This window comes from Triticum aestivum, chromosome 7D (genome assembly GCF_018294505.1).
Source record: "Triticum aestivum cultivar Chinese Spring chromosome 7D, IWGSC CS RefSeq v2.1, whole genome shotgun sequence".
NCBI classification, from domain to species: domain Eukaryota; kingdom Viridiplantae; phylum Streptophyta; class Magnoliopsida; order Poales; family Poaceae; genus Triticum; species Triticum aestivum.
In genome coordinates, this window is record NC_057814.1 from 23,969,751 (window position 1) to 23,988,360 (window position 18,610).

Sequence of the window (18,610 nt, forward strand, 5' to 3'; positions counted from 1 at the left end):
CGTTTCGCTGAGGTGTTCCAGGCGGCGTGAGTTGTGAAACGATTCTACATTTCCTTAAGTGCGCACCAAATTCATGACTTAAATATTCTCCACCACGATCTGATCGTAAGAATTTTATTTTTCTGTCACGTTGATTCTCAACCTCACTCTGAAATTCCTTGAACTTTTCAAAGGTTTCAGACTTGTGTTTCATTAGGTAGACATATCCATATCTACTTAAATCATCAGTGAGAGTGAGAACATAACGATATCCTCCGCGAGCCTCAACACTCATTGGACCGCACACATCGGTATGTATGATTTCCAATAAGTTGGTTGCTCGCTCCATTGTTCCGGAGAACGGAGTCTTGGTCATCTTACCCATGAGGCATGGTTCGCACGTGTCAAATGATTCGTAATCAAGAGACTCCAAAAGTCCATCTGCATGGAGCTTCTTCATGCGCTTGACACCAATGTGACGAAGGCGGCAGTGCCACAAGTATGTGGGACTATCGTTATCAACTTTACATCTTTTGGTATTCACACTATGAATATGTGTAACATCACGTTCGAGATTCATCAAGAATAAACCATTGACCAGCGGGGCATGACCATAAAACATATCTCTCAAATAAATAGAACAACCATTATTCTCGGATTTAAATGAGTAGCCATCTCGAATTAAACGAGATCCAGATACAGTGTTCATGCTCAAAGCTGGCACTAAATAATAATTATTGAGGTTTAAAACTAATCCCGTAGGTAAATGCAGAGGTAGCGTGCCGACGGTGATCACATCGACCTTGGAACCATTCCCGACGCGCATCGTCACCTCGTCCTTTGCCAGTCTCCGTTTATTCCGCAGTTCCTGTTTTGAGTTACAAATATGAGCAACCGCACCGGTATCAAATACCCAGGAGCTACTACGAGTACTGGTAAGGTACACATCAATTACATGTATATCACATATACCTTTGGTGTTGCCGGCCTTCTTGTCCGCTAAGTATTTGGGGCAGTTCCGCTTCCAGTGACCACTTCCCTTGCAATAAAAGCACTCAGTCTCAGGCTTGGGTCCATTCTTTGACTTCTTCCCGGCAATTGGCTTACCGGGCGCGGCAACTCCCTTGCCATCCTTCTTGATGTTCTTCTTACCCTTGCCCTTCTTGAACTTAGTGGTTTTATTCACCATCAACACTTGATGTTCTTTTCTGATCTCCACCTCTGCTGATTTCAGCATTGAATATACCTCAGGAATGGTCTTTTCCATCCCTTGCATATTGAAGTTCATCACAAAGCTCTTGTAGCTTGGTGGAAGCGACTGAAGGATTCTGTCAATGACCGCGTCATCCGGGAGATTAACTCCTAGCTGAGACAAGCGGTTGTGCAACCCAGACATTCTGAGTATGTGCTCACTAACAGAACTATTCTCCTCCATTTTACAGCTGAAGAACTTGTCGGAGACTTCATATCTCTCGACCTGGGCATGAGCTTGGAGAACCATTTTCAGCTCCTCGAACATCTCATATGCTCCATGTTTCTCAAAACGCTTTTGGAGACCCGGTTCTAAGCTGTAAAGCATGCCGCACTGAACGAGGGAGTAATCATCAGCACGCTGCTGCCAAGCGTTCATAACGTCTTGGTTCTCTGGGATTGGTGCTTCACCTAGCGGTGCTTCTAGGACATAATCTTTCTTGGCAGCTATGAGGATGATCCTCAGGTTCCGGACCCAGTCCGTATAGTTACTGCCATCATCTTTCAGCTTGGTTTTCTCTAGGAACGCGTTGAAATTGAGGACAACGTGGGCCATTTGATCTACAAGACATAGTGTAAAGATTTTAGACTAAGTTCATGATAATTAAGTTCATATAATCAAATTATTTAATGAACTCCCACTCAGATAGACATCCCTCTAGTCATCTAAGTGAAACATGATCCGAGTTAACTAGGCCGTGTCCGATCATCACGTGAGACGGACTAGTCAAGATCGGTGAACATCTCCATGTTGATCGTATCTTCTATACGACTCATGCTCGACCTTTCGGTCCTCCGTGTTCCGAGGCCATGTCTGTACATGCTAGGCTCGTCAAGTTAACCTAAGTGTATTGCGTGTGTTCCGAGGCCATGTCTATACATGCTAGGCTCGTCAACACCCGTTGTATGCGAACGTTAGAATCTATCACACCCGATCATCACGTGGTGCTTCGAAACAACGAACCTTCGCAACGGTGCACAGTTAGGGGGAACACTTTCTTGAAATTATCATAAGGGATCATCTTACTTACTACCGTCATTCTAAGCAAATATGATGCAAAAACATGATAAACATCACATGCAATCAAATAGTGACATGATATGGCCAATATCATCTTGCTCCTTTGATCTCCATCTTCGGGGCACCATGATCATCTTCGTCACCGGCATGACACCATGATCTCCATCATCATGATCTCCATCATTGTGTCTTCATGAAGTCGTCACGCCAACGATTACTTCTACTTCTATGGCTAACGCGTTTAGCAACAAAGTAAAGTAATTTACATGGCGTTATTCAATGACACGCAAGTCATACAAAATAATAAAGACAACTCCTATGGCTCCTGCCGGTTGTCATACTCATTGACATGCAAGTCGTGATTCCTATTACAAGAATATGATCAATCTCATACATCACATATAGCATTCATCACATCTTCTGGCCATATCACATCACATAGCACATGCTTCAAAAACAAGTTAGACGTCCTCTAATTGTTGTTGCAAGTTTTTACGTGGCTTGTAGGTTTCTAGCAAGAACTTACCTACGTAAAACCACAACGTGATTTGCCAATTTCTATTTACCCTTCATAAGGACCCTTATCATCGAATCCGTTCCGACTAAAGTAGGAGAGACAGACACCCGCTAGCCACCTTATGCAACTAGTGTATGTCAGTCGGTGGAACCTGTCTCACGTAAGCGTACGTGTAAGGTCGGTCCGGGCCGCTTGATCCCACAATACCGCCGAAAAAAGATAAGACTAGTAGCGGCAAGAAGAATTGGCAACATCAACGCCCACAACTACTTTGTGTTCTACTCGTGCATAGTAACTACGCATAGGCCTGGCTCATGATGCCACTGTTGGGGATCGTAGAAGAATTTTAAAATTTTCCTACGCTCACCAAGATCCATCTATGGAGTATACTAGCAACGAGGGGAAAGGAGTGCATCTACATACCCTTGTAGATCGTGAGCGGAAGCGTTCCAATGAACGTGGTTGATGGAGTCGTACTCGCCGTGATGCAAATCACCGATGACCGAGTGCCGAACGGACGGCACCTCCGCGTTCAACACACGTACGGTGCAGCGACGTCTCCTCCTTCTTGATCCAGCAAGGGGGAAGGAGAGGTTGATGGAGATCCAGCAGCACGACGGCGTGGTGGTGGATGTAGCGGGTCTCCGGCAGGGCTTCGCCGAGCTTCTGCGAGAGGGAGAGGTGTAGCAGGGAGGAGGGAGGCGCCAAGGCTGTAGTCTTGCTGCCCTCCCTCCCCCCCTTTTATATAGGCCCCCTGGGGGGGGCGCCGGCCCAGAGATGGATCTAATGGGGGGGCGGCGGCCAAGGGGGGAAGGGGTGCCTTGCCCCCCAAGGCAAGGGGGAAGCCCCCACCCTAGGGTTCCCAACCCTAGGCGCATGGGGGGAGCCCAAGGGGGGCGCCCCAGCCCACTAAGGGCTGGTTCCCTTCCACTTTCAGCCCACGGGGCCCTCCGGGATAGGTGGCCCCACCCGGTGGACCCCCGGGACCCTTCCGGTGGTCCCGGTACAATACCGGTAACCCCCGAAACTTTCCCGGTGGCCGAAACTTGACTTCCTATATATAATTCTTCACCTCCGGACCATTCCGGAACTCCTCGTGACATCCGGGATCTCATCCGGGACTTCGAACAACTTTCGGGTTTCCGCATACTCATATCTCTACAACCCTAGCGTCACCGAACCTTAAGTGTGTAGACCCTACGGGTTCGGGAGACATGCAAACATGACCGAGACGCCTCTCCGGTCAATAACCAACAGCGGGATCTGGATACCCATGTTGGCTCCCACATGTTCCACGATGATCTCATCGGATGAACCACGATGTCAAGGATTCAATCAATCCCGTATACAATTCCGTTTGTCAATCGGTATGTTACTTGCCCGAGATTCGATCGTTGGTATCCCAATACCTTGTTCAATCTCGTCACCGGCAAGTCTCTTTACTCGTACCACAATGCATGATCCCATGGCTAACTCCTTAGTCACATTGAGCTCATTATGATGATGCATTACCGAGTGGGCCCAGAGATACCTCTCCGTCATACGGAGTGACAAATCCCAGTCTCGATCCGTGCCAACCCAACAGACACTTTCGAAGATACCCGTAGTGTACCTTTATAGTCACCCAGTTACGTTGTGACGTTTGGCACACCCAAAGTACTCCTACGGTATCCGGGAGTTGCACGATCTCATGGTCTAAGGAGAAGATACTTGACATTGGAAAAGCTCTAGCAAACGAACTACACGATCTTTGAGCTAAGCTTAGGGTTGGGTCTTGTCCATCACATCATTCTCCTAATGATGTGATCCCGTTATCAATGACATCCGATGTCCATAGTCAGGAAACCATGACTATCTGTTGATCAACGAGCTAGTCAACTAGAGGCTTACTAGGGACGCGTTGTGATCTATGTATTCACACATGCATTATGATTTCCGGATAACACAATTATAGCATGAACAATAGACAATTACCATGGACAAAGAAATATAATAATAACCATTTATTATTGCCTCTAGGGCATATTTCCAACATTGGTGTGCGGCAAAACGCACCTTCTCCGCATCAGTGCAACCTGCGGTGGTCAACTCCCTTCCAATCTTGCATAACCAGTCATCTGCAACTATGGGCTCGGTGCTACTGGAAAACACCGGCGGCTGCAACCTCAGAAAGCGGGCTAAGTTGTCAACTGGTGGTGGTGGTGGAGGGTTGTTGTTGTTGTTGTTGCCTTGGTTCTGGACTAATATCTGCATCAAGGCATTCTGCTGCTGTATCAACTGGGTGATCTCGGGTGGGAAAACAAATCCGATGTCACGTCTCGGAGGCATCTGATGGGTTTAGAGGGGAGAGATTAGAATAGAAAAGAGGTCTAGTGAGAAAGCACTACCCATATGCACATGAGACAAACACAATCATATCATATCACTCAATCATTCAAGCATGGGCATACAATCGGTCTAGAACTATCGTTACAAAAGTGCTCGGACTACTATTATGTACATGGGGAAATACTACTAATCTTATGGTGGTCATCTAAAAATTTTGATCGGTGGAAGACTCCATGATACCCGCTCCAGCTTCGTCTTCATAATCATCATCACTATCGTCAGGGTCGGAGTCGGTGTCGTTGATGATGATGTAGTTCTCCGGACAAGTGGAATTGTCGTCCTCTCCTCCTGGCGCGGGGTCTCCCATGAAAACTCCTAGCTTCCTTGTCAGGTCGTCATTCTTCTCCACGAGTATCATTATTTCCTCCTCATATCCGTCGCGTGTAGACTTGAGTTCCTCTTCTAGCTCAGTGATCCTTGTCATTGCCTTCTTCAAATCTATCATGCCTGCGCACATCTGGTTCTCCTGGCGTCGAATGTGCTGGTTTAGCTCCTCGATGAATGCTACAATGGATCTGTCCCTCCTGGTGCTGACTATCTCACATTGCTCATCTCGGCGCCCACATATCTGGTAGATAGTATCCTTGAGATCCTTGTGGTAAACTTTGCCGATGCGCCCCATGGCGATGTGGGCTGCCATGCTCTTTCCTAGACTCCAGGTTGGTGCATCAAAGGAAAATTCTATGGGCTCCGTAACTGGCGTGAATGTCCTTCCTGCAATTTGAACTCGAATCATCCAGCGCTCCTCTTCTGGTAAAGTGGCGGTGTAGGTCCCGGTGAAGCTTGGTATTCCGATGTTCAGGTACCTAGTGACTTCCTTCAAGTGTCGTCCAAAGGGTGTGTCTTCATCCGGTTGTGCAAACTTGTTCCTTGAGTCCGCCATCCTAAAGAGTAGAAAATGGAGAGGAGTCAGAAATGAGTAGAGAAGAGTGACCTATGGCTCATCTTAGTGGTCGTGTCCTTCATTCAGCGTGTGCTCTGATACCATCTTGTAGCGACCCGACCTCAGACAGTCAAGTCTCTGTGCTTCAGTGTCATCCCTGGATCTGTAATGCTGACACACACAGTACTCGAAGGATTTTTAAAAGAGTAGCAAACACACACTTATTACATCGAATGTCTCCAAAGAGAACTTATTACAGTAAATATGGCTTAAGGCCATCTAAATAAGATAACAGCAAAAGGCTTGGAAGAATAAAGTGAGTCCATCAACTCCAATGGCATAGCTGAGTGCATGAAAAACGACCTAGCGCACCTTACTCCTCGTCTGAAAAGTCTGCAACATGATACGTTGCAGCCCGAAAACGGGTCAGCACATGGAATATGCTGGCAATATAACACAGTAGAGCAATGAACATATAAATACTATCACTACATGCATATATGGCTGGTGGACGCTCTAAGGTTATATTGTTTTTGCGAAAAGACAATTTTTCCCTACAACAAAGGCATAAATTTTATTTAACTATCATGGTGGTTGAAACAACATTGAGAAGGTTTCTCCAACTCAATCCCCATTAAGGTAATCATTTACAACCCAACAAATTAATTTAGAGTGATGAGATCAAATCAATAATTCAAGTACCAGATACTCAAGATGTCCATAACCGGGGACACGGCTAACCGTGATTAGTTTATACACTCTGCAGAGGGTTGCGCACTTCTCCCACCAAGACTCGATCTCCTCCGTTGGATTTCTCGCACTGCATGGTGTTTGAGAAACGGATGACCGAGACACAGTCTTTCAGAAGCATTAACTCTAACCCCGGGTAGACAGTACCAACCTACATCCCCTACATCTGCTAGCCTACCACTGGAAGAGGTCATGCAACATACTCAACTATGCCAGAGCCCATAATGGCTTGTGGCTGCACACGTAAGTTTCTAGTATGAAAAATCTTATGATCCCTTTGAGCCTGGATGGCGGACCGTAGGATGATCACACGGGTCCTCCGGGATATCCTAGGACAACACTGGATTCTCCAGGTGCCCACAAGCAATCCACCGAGATGTGTATTAAAGTTGCCACCTTAAGTTAACTGTTAATTAACAATCTCACATCTGTCATGGATTCACTCACCCAAACCACGTCTACGAGCATAGCATAGCAATATAAGCATAACGTAGAAGTAACTCCCAAGGGTTTGATATAAACAGGGCAATAGGTTCTACCTGATCATCTCCTTCCCAAACCCACATATTAAGAGATCCTACTCATGCAAGGTGTGAGGGTTGTAACTAATGCATAAAAACTGGGTAATAAAGGGGTATGATCAATGTGTTATTTGCCTTGCTGACGATCTGCAAAACCTAGTGACTCGTAGTAGCACGCTTCGCACTCCGGGAATTCTATCGCAAACAAACAATAAGATACATAAGCAATCAAGCAAGGATGCACGGGTAAAACTCAAATAAGAAGATCTAACCAGAAAGTTCAACTGAAGAACTCCGGTTTGCAAAAAGAATCCAATCAAACGGAGCAATGAAACTCAAACTGCGAAAAAAACAAGATCCGATTACTATTCTGGACTAAAGTCAAATCTATTTATATATAAAAAGTACTTGATGGGTTAACCAGAAAAAGATAAATATGTTAGAAATTACCACAAAAATCAGAAACATCCGGTCGTTGATCTGGTGGACCCTCTATTAATCTACAAAACATGACCCTTAGATCTTCATAAATCAATGTGGACCCACACCATGTTAAAACGTTGTGGACTAGAACTCTTTTTTTTACAATCAGAACTCCTAATTTTAGCATATCAAAAGAGATCTCTTACCAGTTCAAAAAAAAAAGAACTCCTAATTCTGTCACGTCATGTAAAAGATCAGCGCCAGGTAACTTATTTATTATTGTGAGAATCCCGGCAGGTACCTTCAAAAGGAAAAAAAAGCAGATCAAAAGAGATCTCTAATCACGTAAAAAAAGGGCAGCCATAGGTACGATCAGAAAAAGATAATAAGAAGGAGCGGTAGGCCAGCCGTAAGTACGATCAAAAAACGATAATAAGGAGGAGCGGTAGCTACAGCGGATCCCTGGAGAAGATAAATAGCGTGCATCTTTGGAAGAAGAAAAAAAACAGTTCCATACTTCTTTTTGCATGGAACAGCGCCATACTTTGAATATCCCCTACGTTCTTCTTAACATGCATGTATAACGTGGTGGGTCTGAGATGATTTATGGTGACAAATATACACGTACATGAGTTTAAAAAAGCATCTTCCAAAAGAAAATAGCACGGAAACCTGAAAAAAAAACTAGATTCTTCAGTGGTCAAGGACAAATTTGACAGGATACGTACAATACTATTTTTTGCATGAGAACAGTTCTTGGGCATGAAAAAATTAGACGTCGGCATGGCAGCTACTTCCATCGAGTGTGGCTGAGAAACATACAACCCTGTTAGTACTTAGTTGGGCAAACTGAGAACATAATGAGACCAAAGTTACACAAATATAGCCGTAGTGTGCAGCAACGTACTATGTAGTCGTTCATGTGATTAAGCATATGGATCTACTAGATGAAACAAAGTATAAGAGATAACATGCATGGTTTGTGACTAATTAGGCATTAGGAGAATCTGGCATGGCCAATACTTTTCTTCAAAATATTTCAAAAATATATTTCCTCATACAAATAATCTGCCTTTGATTTGGACTCCCACCTTCCATACGAATTTTAAAACATAAATAATCTGACAAAATGTGTCAATTAGAAAACTGAATTGAGTATTGTCGTACACGACCCTCGATCTATCAAGCATATCATGGAATGAGAGAACCACCGGCCATGACTGTGTGGTCATCAAAGCCTGCGGTCTAAATTTGCATTGTCATCTGCTAATTCCTAGCAACATACCAACACGTCCATGTACCACAACAATGACAAGATGCTGGGAGTATTATGTGTTGATAATTGATCATGGACTTAAGCCAATCTTCCTTCTACTTTAAAGGTTGGTTAAGACCTAGAATATACCTCTGTGTTTGTGCTTTGTTTCTAAAGTACCTGGAATATGCATCCCGTTATACAACAATACATTTTCATCCTTAGCAAATAAAATCGTAATAGTTGGTTAGCAATGAGAGGAAACCAAAGGTGATGTGCAAAATTCGAGACATCACCCTAATGTTCTACCTGGTTTGCTACTAAGGAAGTGTTTTCTGCTTCAGAGCTAATAGAAATGATTTCGGGGGCAAAGAGACGTAGTAAAATCAATGGATAATTTTGAGAATAAATGTTGTAAATATGTTCTCCAAGCAAGCGTGGTCATCCTGTCATATCATACAACAAATACATGTGACAAAGGACATAGGATGTGCAGGTTGAACAACGGTGGAGCGATGAGAGCGTGAAAGGAAATAGATAAAGGCAAATGTGTAAGTGTGTTCCGACAAAACCCCTCCATTCCTTTATATATATAAGGTGTATTTTTTTGAAAAATCAAACGAGTGCATGTTTGACTGAGTTTGTAGAAAGATATACCAATATCCACAATAAAAAATTAATACCATTCTATCCATCATGAAAAGTAGTTTCATATTTTATCTATTAGGTATTGCAACTGTTGCAGAGTAGATAACACCCATGAACATGTGTCATCAAATGATTTTCTATGCATTAACATTTTATTAGGAACTGTCCGACCAAAGTTATAAGATTATTTTTTAAGAAAAAACAACACACTTAGAAGAAATTTACTTTTTAACAATAAATTCATTTACAAAACTAATGATCAGACCTATATTGGTAATTGAAACAATTTCTAGAACGTGATGCATTTTCGAACGGGTGAGGGAAATAGAAGAGGAAGACTGAGAAAAATAAAACATCATTTTTATTGAGCCAAAAAGTGAACATGGAGGGATTCTTTTGTATTTTAATCAATTCCTTTTGTTATTTGGTTCAAAATATTACATGAATATTTATATGCTCTATAAGCACCTAGATGAACATTCATATATTTTTCATGGTGATATTATCATCTTACATTATGTCATCATAAATATTCTTAATGATATTTATTATAAATTATAAACACACATGATGAGATAGACAAAGAGAATCAGACTAGGGATCTCACAGTAAAGCAAACACAAAGAAACTAATTTTGTAGACAACATGAACGACAACTCTTCACAATTGTATGTACCATTATCAAGTTCACCTTATTATAGTGCCAACCCATACATCTTCACAATATATATAAACAACATGGAAGAAGACTTCAACTAGGGTTGGTAGGTTGTATGTTCACATCCTTAACCAAGTGAACTACACTCACTTCTTTGGTTGACCCTATTTTATTAATAGTTTGCACCACATTGATATTCATATTTTCACATTCAATGTCCAGTAGAAACTATGGATTCTAATTTGAGTTGTCACTCCAAGTGTCTAATATTTGTACCATATAGAATTATCAGCTAGCTCGATATGTAAAGCTGAATTTTTCGAAGGCGTGCAGTATTCTGCACGAATGACACGTAAAACTATACACTAATATGGTGTCCTTATAAATCATTATTCCACAATTATATAATATGATATTTTATTGATATTCACAATGGCTATAGTATTACAAAACCTATAATATGAGCCGTACTTTCAACACACTATAGATGGCACCCTCACAAGTTCTTTGTAACTACAAACAACGAGATTTTATATTCACAATTGATTTCAGTTATTCTCTACACAAACGAATAGTCTGTTCTTATTATGAACTTTCTAAATTTCTAGCCCGCGCATCGAGCGGGCCACTCTGCTAGTTTTACAGTACCAAAATCTTGTTCAAGTTGGTTAAACAGAAAGAGGGCTTCGAGATGAGCGAGAAGTTATACTAAACCAGCGAAAAGTTATACTAAAACGAAATCAGGGCAGAAATCGCGATCGATAATAATCGCGAAAAACCCTAGAAAAAGAAAAAACTGACGAACAGGCTAAAGAACGGACGTTCGCTGCCTGCGGCTAACGGGAAAACAACGTTCGTTAAAACGAACGTACGAACGAGCGTTTAACTAAACCGAAAAAATAAAAACCGATCTATATAAAAAACCTAGGGTTTAAAAAAACCATACGGTTTTCTAACGAAAACCGGCGGCGGCGGGCGGCTACCTCGGCGGGCGGGACGGCGGCGGCGGCGGGCGGCGGCTCCGGCGACGGCAGAACAGGGCGGCGGGGTCGGCGGCGGAACGGAACGGCAGTGAGACGGCGCGGCGGCGGCGGCGAACTCCAGCGGCGAACTCCAGCGGCGGCGGCGGCGGATCGGGGCGGCACTTACGGTTTCGGGGTGGCGGGGGTGGCGACTTGGAGCAGGGCCTCGGGCCTCCCGGCTTATAAAGGCCGTCCGGGCTCAGTGTCCAGGTCGGACACGGCCCGCTAGGTCGGTTGCTTTTTTTAAAATATTCCGACGTGTAGAAAAATGAAGAAAAGAAATACTAAACGGACTCCAAAAATCCAGAAATAAATTTTCCCCATCCTCTAAAAATATGCCGGACAAAGTGAACATTTATTTGGGCCTCTAATGCAATTTTGAAAACGTGTATTTTTCCTAATTCGAATAAAATTGCAATGAAAACCAAATAAACTCATTTATTTGATTTTTAATATTTTCCTCCAATATTTCATTTATTTTTGGGAAGTCATATTATCCCCTCTCATATTTTTGATGTGAAATATTTTCGGAGAGAAATATCATTAAAACCAAAATGATCCTTGTTTCAATATTTGATAAAATTCAAATATGAAAAACGTGAAATCCCCAACTCTCTCCATGGGACCTTGAGTTGCTTAGAATTTCGAGGATCGAGAAACGAAATGCAATAAAATATGATATGCATGAATGACCTATGTATAACATTCCAAATTGAAAATTTGGGATGTTACATGCACTTAATGGTATTATTTCCTACTCTTTTGCAAATACGCTTACCACGGTTCAATGTTTTCCCAAATCAACATGGCGGCTGTTGATAAGTGTGAACCGTACAAGATCGTGCATGGCAACCCTTTGTTTTCATTGTTTTGTGTGAATTGTTTGCTTGTGAAAGTGACTTATGTTTGATCCATCGCATCTGTAGTTGCTGCGTACAAGGCAATGGCATTTTTCAACAACACAGAAAAAGTGTTCATTTCATACATCCACTATCTATTGTACAATCTGCATGGCAACCATGATGTTGAGCTTGTGGCAGCTACCAGCATAACAAGATGGCAACTGTCAACACAGCATGATGGCAACTAACACAAATAGATGGCAATTTTTTTTCCTTCATCCCCTTTCAACTTGATGACTGAAGGAATCTACATTAGCTTCTTTTTCAAAATAGCATGATGGCAACTGACATTTTTTTTACTACGTATTCCAGCTCATGTACGTCGATCGTCTTGATCTGTCCACCGTTGACTTTACTGGGATAGGAGGCCCGTCGCCTCCACATAAGTTTGTTGTCTCTGTGTGGACGTACGATGCTGTCAAGGCTGTGCTTGCCGCAGACAAGATAACTGATACGAAATATGGGAAACTGCAGGTTAGTTCTGCGTCCTCTCTTGCACGGCATTCTTCAATTTTGATGATGCATAACATATGAAAAATCCCCATACGGCAACCATCTGTGGCTAACAAGAGATAAATACCTTTGTCAGCCATGGCCGTCTGCACATGGCACCCATGTCTGACCCCACATGGCAACTCAGCCATCCGTGTCGAAAATTTCTTCTTTTCCCCTCTTTTTTTTGCAATACATGAATTGTTAGTCACTGCTCCTTATTTTCTCTCTTACATCTTAGTTGTTTTTGCTGATTTCCAGCTGATGGCCAAGCATGCTATAGACTACAGTGTGTTTGGTGGGCCTCAAAACTTTGACAAGTGGATGGATGTGCATTCAGCTCCATCCTGTCCTGCTAAGGTAATCAAGGATGTTTATTTTGTTTTTTGAAATTGTTTTTCTCTTTTATTTTTTGATAAATTTCTATGGTTGTTTTGGTTTATTTGTTCTTACGCATGTGACTCTAATATGTTTGGTTACTGTTACTTTTTGTTTCATGCTCAGGCGAGGGCACCTGTTGGGCATCTAATTGGGCAGTTTGCTTCCGGCATGACCAGCTTGCTTGGGAAGTTGGTTGAGGGTTGGACGTCACTTAATGGCTCTGACAGCGACGCGGTTGCGAGGCAGTTTGCACCATTTGCTGGAGAACGGACACATCGACCAACTAGTTGCCGTGGCCGGTACGACTACAACAGCTCCCAGTAGCTCCCTGACACGCAAGATGAACTAGACGGAGATGCTGGTCTCTACAAGGACGATGACGATGACATGGAGAATGTGCAACATGGAACCGACGACGATGAACTTGTTGAAGTTCGTGTAGGTGGTAAGAAGGACAAGGCTGCACCAGATGTCCCCCCACCGGAGAAATTCATTGAACAGACAGTTCCGAGAGACACGGGGTGTCGCCCTCAAAGAGGGGCAGAGCTCCAGAGGGTGTTGGGCAGGGCTTTGTTGGCAAGAGGTCTAGGATCGATCCTGTAGCTGCTAGGAGGAGGTTCGACATCTATTAGTGTTTTGTTTGTCTCTTCTTTTTAACAGACCTACCCTTTTTCATTGTTTGCTAAGCGCGGCATGATTTTTGTGTCTCACACTTGGTACCCTTTTTTGCCATTTTTTCTACGTGCAGCGAGGCGACAGCTGGTGGACGAGGACTTAAGAAGAAACAAGCACCAACGCCAACCCGTGTTTCTGCCCGATTGAACAAGGGTGCTCCCACTGCTGGTGACACCACTTCCACTAGGTCGTCTCCTCGTACGTCGACGTCCAACACTGGGGATCCTGTCGTGTTGCAAGACTTGAGGAAGACAGTCAAGAAGTAGGTTCTCCCAGTTTTTTCATTGTCATAGTGCCACATTTTTTGTTTGATGCATTCTAGATCATACACAACTTTTTTAGTTGATGCATTTATGCGGCAACTACCCGTCTACTTTTCAATGCAGCTGTCGAGCATGGCAACTGCTGTTTTTCTCATGATTTTTTTGCTGCATGGAAACTCCTACTTGTTCTACATGGCAACTGCTAACTAGGCTACTGCCATCAGTCCCACATGGCAACTGCTGTTTTCTCATGATTTATTTTTTTTGCTGCATGGCAACTCTTGCTTGTTCTACATGGCAACTGCTAACTAGGCCACATGGCAATTCTTATTCCACTTATATGGCAACTACCGTCTTTCCACCCCCCTCTACATTGTCTTGTGTGCTCATCCATACCTAGTTCTCAAATGGCAGCTCTGCTAGTGCTCAAGATGGCTACCATGGCAACTATTTTTGTTCAATTTTTTATACTTTTCATGTGCTTTCCTTGCAGGGTGAAGAAGACTACTACATGCGTGATCAAGCAGAACATTAGAGACCCACTCGAACACATTCATTCAAAGTTGTGGATAGGTGGCAACTCAGATGTTCATGAGGCTCTAGTCAACGAAACTGCTGCTGCACCGTCAAATGTTCCCACTAGCTCTGATGCAAGCGGCCGACCATCTCCGCCGGTTGCAGATGTGCAGGCTACAACAACAGGCATCCGTTCATCTGGGAGTGATGAGTCAGTATCTGCCAGGACTGCTGAGATATTGCGCACTCTGCTGGCAATGAAGGATGCTGTCGTGACCCATGCCATCCAATCAGCAAGTGTTGAAGTGGACGCTCCCGATATCAACCTAAGCAAGGGAGATTCCCGCTCATCTGATATGGATTCCAAGCGTGTGGCTGGTGGCACTTCTGCGTCCACGAAAGAAGGGGCTGCAGCGACAATTCAGAATGAGATGCCATCCACCGGTGAGACTTTTGGCCCAACAGCTCCAGCTTCTGGTGGTCCAGAGGTTGCTATGGCGACCATTACGCGAGCTGGTCTTCCACCTAGGCGGCGTAGCCCCCGCAAGCAATCTGCAGACATACCCAGTGCGCCAGCTGTTGCTAGGAGCAGCAGAGATGACTCTGCTTATGTGCCTGCGTCCACACTGTTCCCACCACCTGCCAAAATCAATGTTATGGAGAAAATGGCAGTCCGGATTGCAACTGACGCAGGTGTCAAGCCGGGCACGACTGCCGGAGGTGAACATCCGGAGCAGACTGCGTCTTTACCCGCCGTGGAGAACCCCGGCTTAAATCTGCGTACTTCCAAGCTCCCAGTCAACATTGGTGTCCCATACAACCCAAACAGGAAGATTGGCAAGAAAGTTATGAATGATACCGCTGGCAGCACGCCCGTGCCTACTAATAAGCCTGGTGGTACTGCAGCAGATGAGGCAGAAATGTTTGTTGATCTATCACCCCTGGATTCTACGAAGCAACTTGCTCGCGATCCGACTGGTAGGGAGGAGAGGCACCCAATGGCCTTCACCCCACCGAGCTGTAGCCTTGGCATCGATCGCAGTCAAGATGAACCAGTAGTGCAAGATCCTATGCCAGTTGCCTTTGCTTTCCAGGCAGGCATGGACCCAATGATGGCGCAGCCAATGGCTGATGGTAGGAAGGCTGTGAAGTTTGTAGAGCCGATAGTGCAAGGTACATTTTTTGTGTGTTTATCATTCTGTTTTCTACATTTTTTTAGTCTGACATTTTTCACAAGCTTTTTTTGGTTTCTCACTAGTGATGGCAAATATCATTTGATGCACATGGCAACTGGAGTTGATGCAACATGGCACCTACAGTTGTTTCCATGTTGCAACTCCATTCACCAAGCACATGGCAACTGGAGTCGCTGCAACATGGCAACTTCAGTTCAATGTACTTGGCAACTGCAGTTGTTGCCACATGGAAACTACAGTACATGATGACCCACAAGTATAGGGGATCTATCGTAGTCCTTTTGATAAGTAAGAGTGTCGAACCCAACGAGGAGCAGAAGGAAATGATAAGCGGTTTTCAGCAAGGTATTCTCTGCAAGTACTGAAATAAGTGGTAACCGATAGTTTTGTGATAGGATTTGTAACGAGCAACAAGTAACAAAAGTAAATAAAGTGCAGCAAGGTGTCCCAATCCTTTTTGTAGCAAAGGACAAGCCTGGACAAACTCTTATATAGATAAAAGCGCTCCCGAGGACACATGGGAATTATCGTCCAGCTAGTTTTCATCACGTTCATATGATTCGCGTTCGGTACTTTGATAATTTGATATGTGGGTGGACCGGTGCTTGGGTTCTGTTCTTACTTGAACAAGCATCCCACTTATGATTAACCTCTATTGCAAGCATCCGCAACTACAACAAAAGTATTAAGGTAAACCTAACCATAGCATGAAACATATGGATCCAAATCAGCCCCTTACGAAGCAATGCATAAACTAGGGTTTAAGCTTCTGTCACTCTAGCAACCCATCATCTACTTATTACTTCCCAATGCCTTCCTCTAGGCCCAAATAATGGTGAAGTGTTATGTAGTCGACGTTCACATAACACCACTAGAGGCTAGACAACATACACTTCATCAAAATATCGAACGAATACCAAATTCACATGACTACTAATAGCAAGACTTCTCCCATGTCCTCAGGAACAAACGTAACTACTCACAAAGCATATTCATGTTCATAATCAGAGGGGTATCACTAGTAGAAAACTGGGCTTTGGTCACAGGGCAATATTCACATTAGTCCCGGTTCAGTCACGAACCGGGACTAATGTGAGCATTGGTCCTGGTTCGTTCGGCCAGGGGCCTGCCGGGCCTCGTGGGGGCATTGGTCCCGGTTCGTCCGGACCCTTTGGTCCCGGTTGGTGGGACAAACCGGGACCAATGGGCCACGCTCCTGGCCCACCACCCTTTAGTCCCGGTTCCTACCACAAACCGGAACTAAACGGCTGGTCCTAGTTGCGGCTAGTGTTTAGTCCCACCTCACCAACCAAAGGGCGCTCACACCAGTTTATAAGCCCGTCCCTCTCTGCATTGTTGAGCTCCTCTTAAAGTGAAAATAGATGCCCTTATACAGGGAATTTGACCTAAATTCACAGTAAATTTCATAGAAATTTAATATGAATTTAGGTTGAATTTCCTCTATAAGTGCATCTATGTTCATTTTTTATATTTCTAAAATAAATAAACCTTAATAAAATAAATAAAAATAAAAAACCTTAATAAAATAAAATAAAATAAACTATAGTAACTAAAATAAATAAACCTTAATAAATTAAGTAAAAATAGCAGCAGTAAAATAAATAAAAATAGCAGCAGTAAAATAAATAAAAATAAAATAATTAAAGTAAAATACATAAGTAATTAGAAATAAAATAAATAAGTTTTTTGTTGTAAGTAGAAACAAAACAAAACAAATAAAGCAAAAGAGGAAAAAACAGAGGAAAAAAATTATGCCACCTACTGGGCCACCACGGCCTGAATACGACTAGAAACCCATCCATGGGCCAGGATTTAGGCCCGCAGAAGGCCAGTAGGCCCCACAGGCAAAGAGAACGGTTAGGCCCGAAAGCCTGCAGTTGAGAGGAGTTCGAGAGGGTGGGCGCAGCAGCGCTTATAAACCACTCTCGAGCTCTCTCAACTAGCGAGGTGGGACTAAACTTTTGACGCGGGGCAGCACAAGGCCTTTGGTCCCGGTTGGTGCCACCAACCGGGACTAAAGGGGGCATTGGTCCCGGTTCGTGGCACCAACCGGGACCAAAGGCCTTTAGTCCCGGTTGGTGCCACGAACCGGGACCAATGAGTTCCCTATATATACCCCATCGCCACAGCAGAGCACTCCAGAGTGCTCTGTTTTTTCTGGCCGGCGAGGGGAGGGCATTTGGGTGCTCTAGCTCACCTCCTATGCACATGAGGTGTTCGATGAAATGTCTGAGCCACACTAGTTAATCTTTCTCCTCTCGAAACTCGACCTCCGAGCTCCATTTTCCCCGAGATTTGTCTAGGTTTAGCGGTCCGTCACGTCCCGTCCCCGTCTTCACCGCCGTCGATCGCCCGCGCCGATCTCGTCGCCAGCACCACCGTGGTGAGCCTCTTGTTCTTATCTTCTTTCTGAAAGGAAAAAATTCTTACTTTAGATAGTTACTTGTCTAATTTTGTTACTTTTATTATTCCTTCTTATTACATAGTGCGATGGTTTTGGTATCCGCCCCCGTCGGCCCTCGTCCTGTCTATGATTCGGATGTGGTATATATTATCTTTTTATAACTATTTGGTTCATTTATTGTTTATGACAAATATACCGACCAACGTGACATAGATTTTATTTATCTAGGAGGTGGTTGAACCGGAAATTCTAACCGACCCTATTGTCGAGAGGTTAAATTTAGTTGAAGAAGAAAACAATTACTTGAAGGAAAAAATAAAAAAATTGAGGAGGAGAAGATGATATTGGAGTTGCATGTTGCGGATGTCGTCGATGATCACAAGATCAAGATGGATGCAATGCGCTTGAAGATTAGAAAGATTAGAAAATATGCCATTCATACCG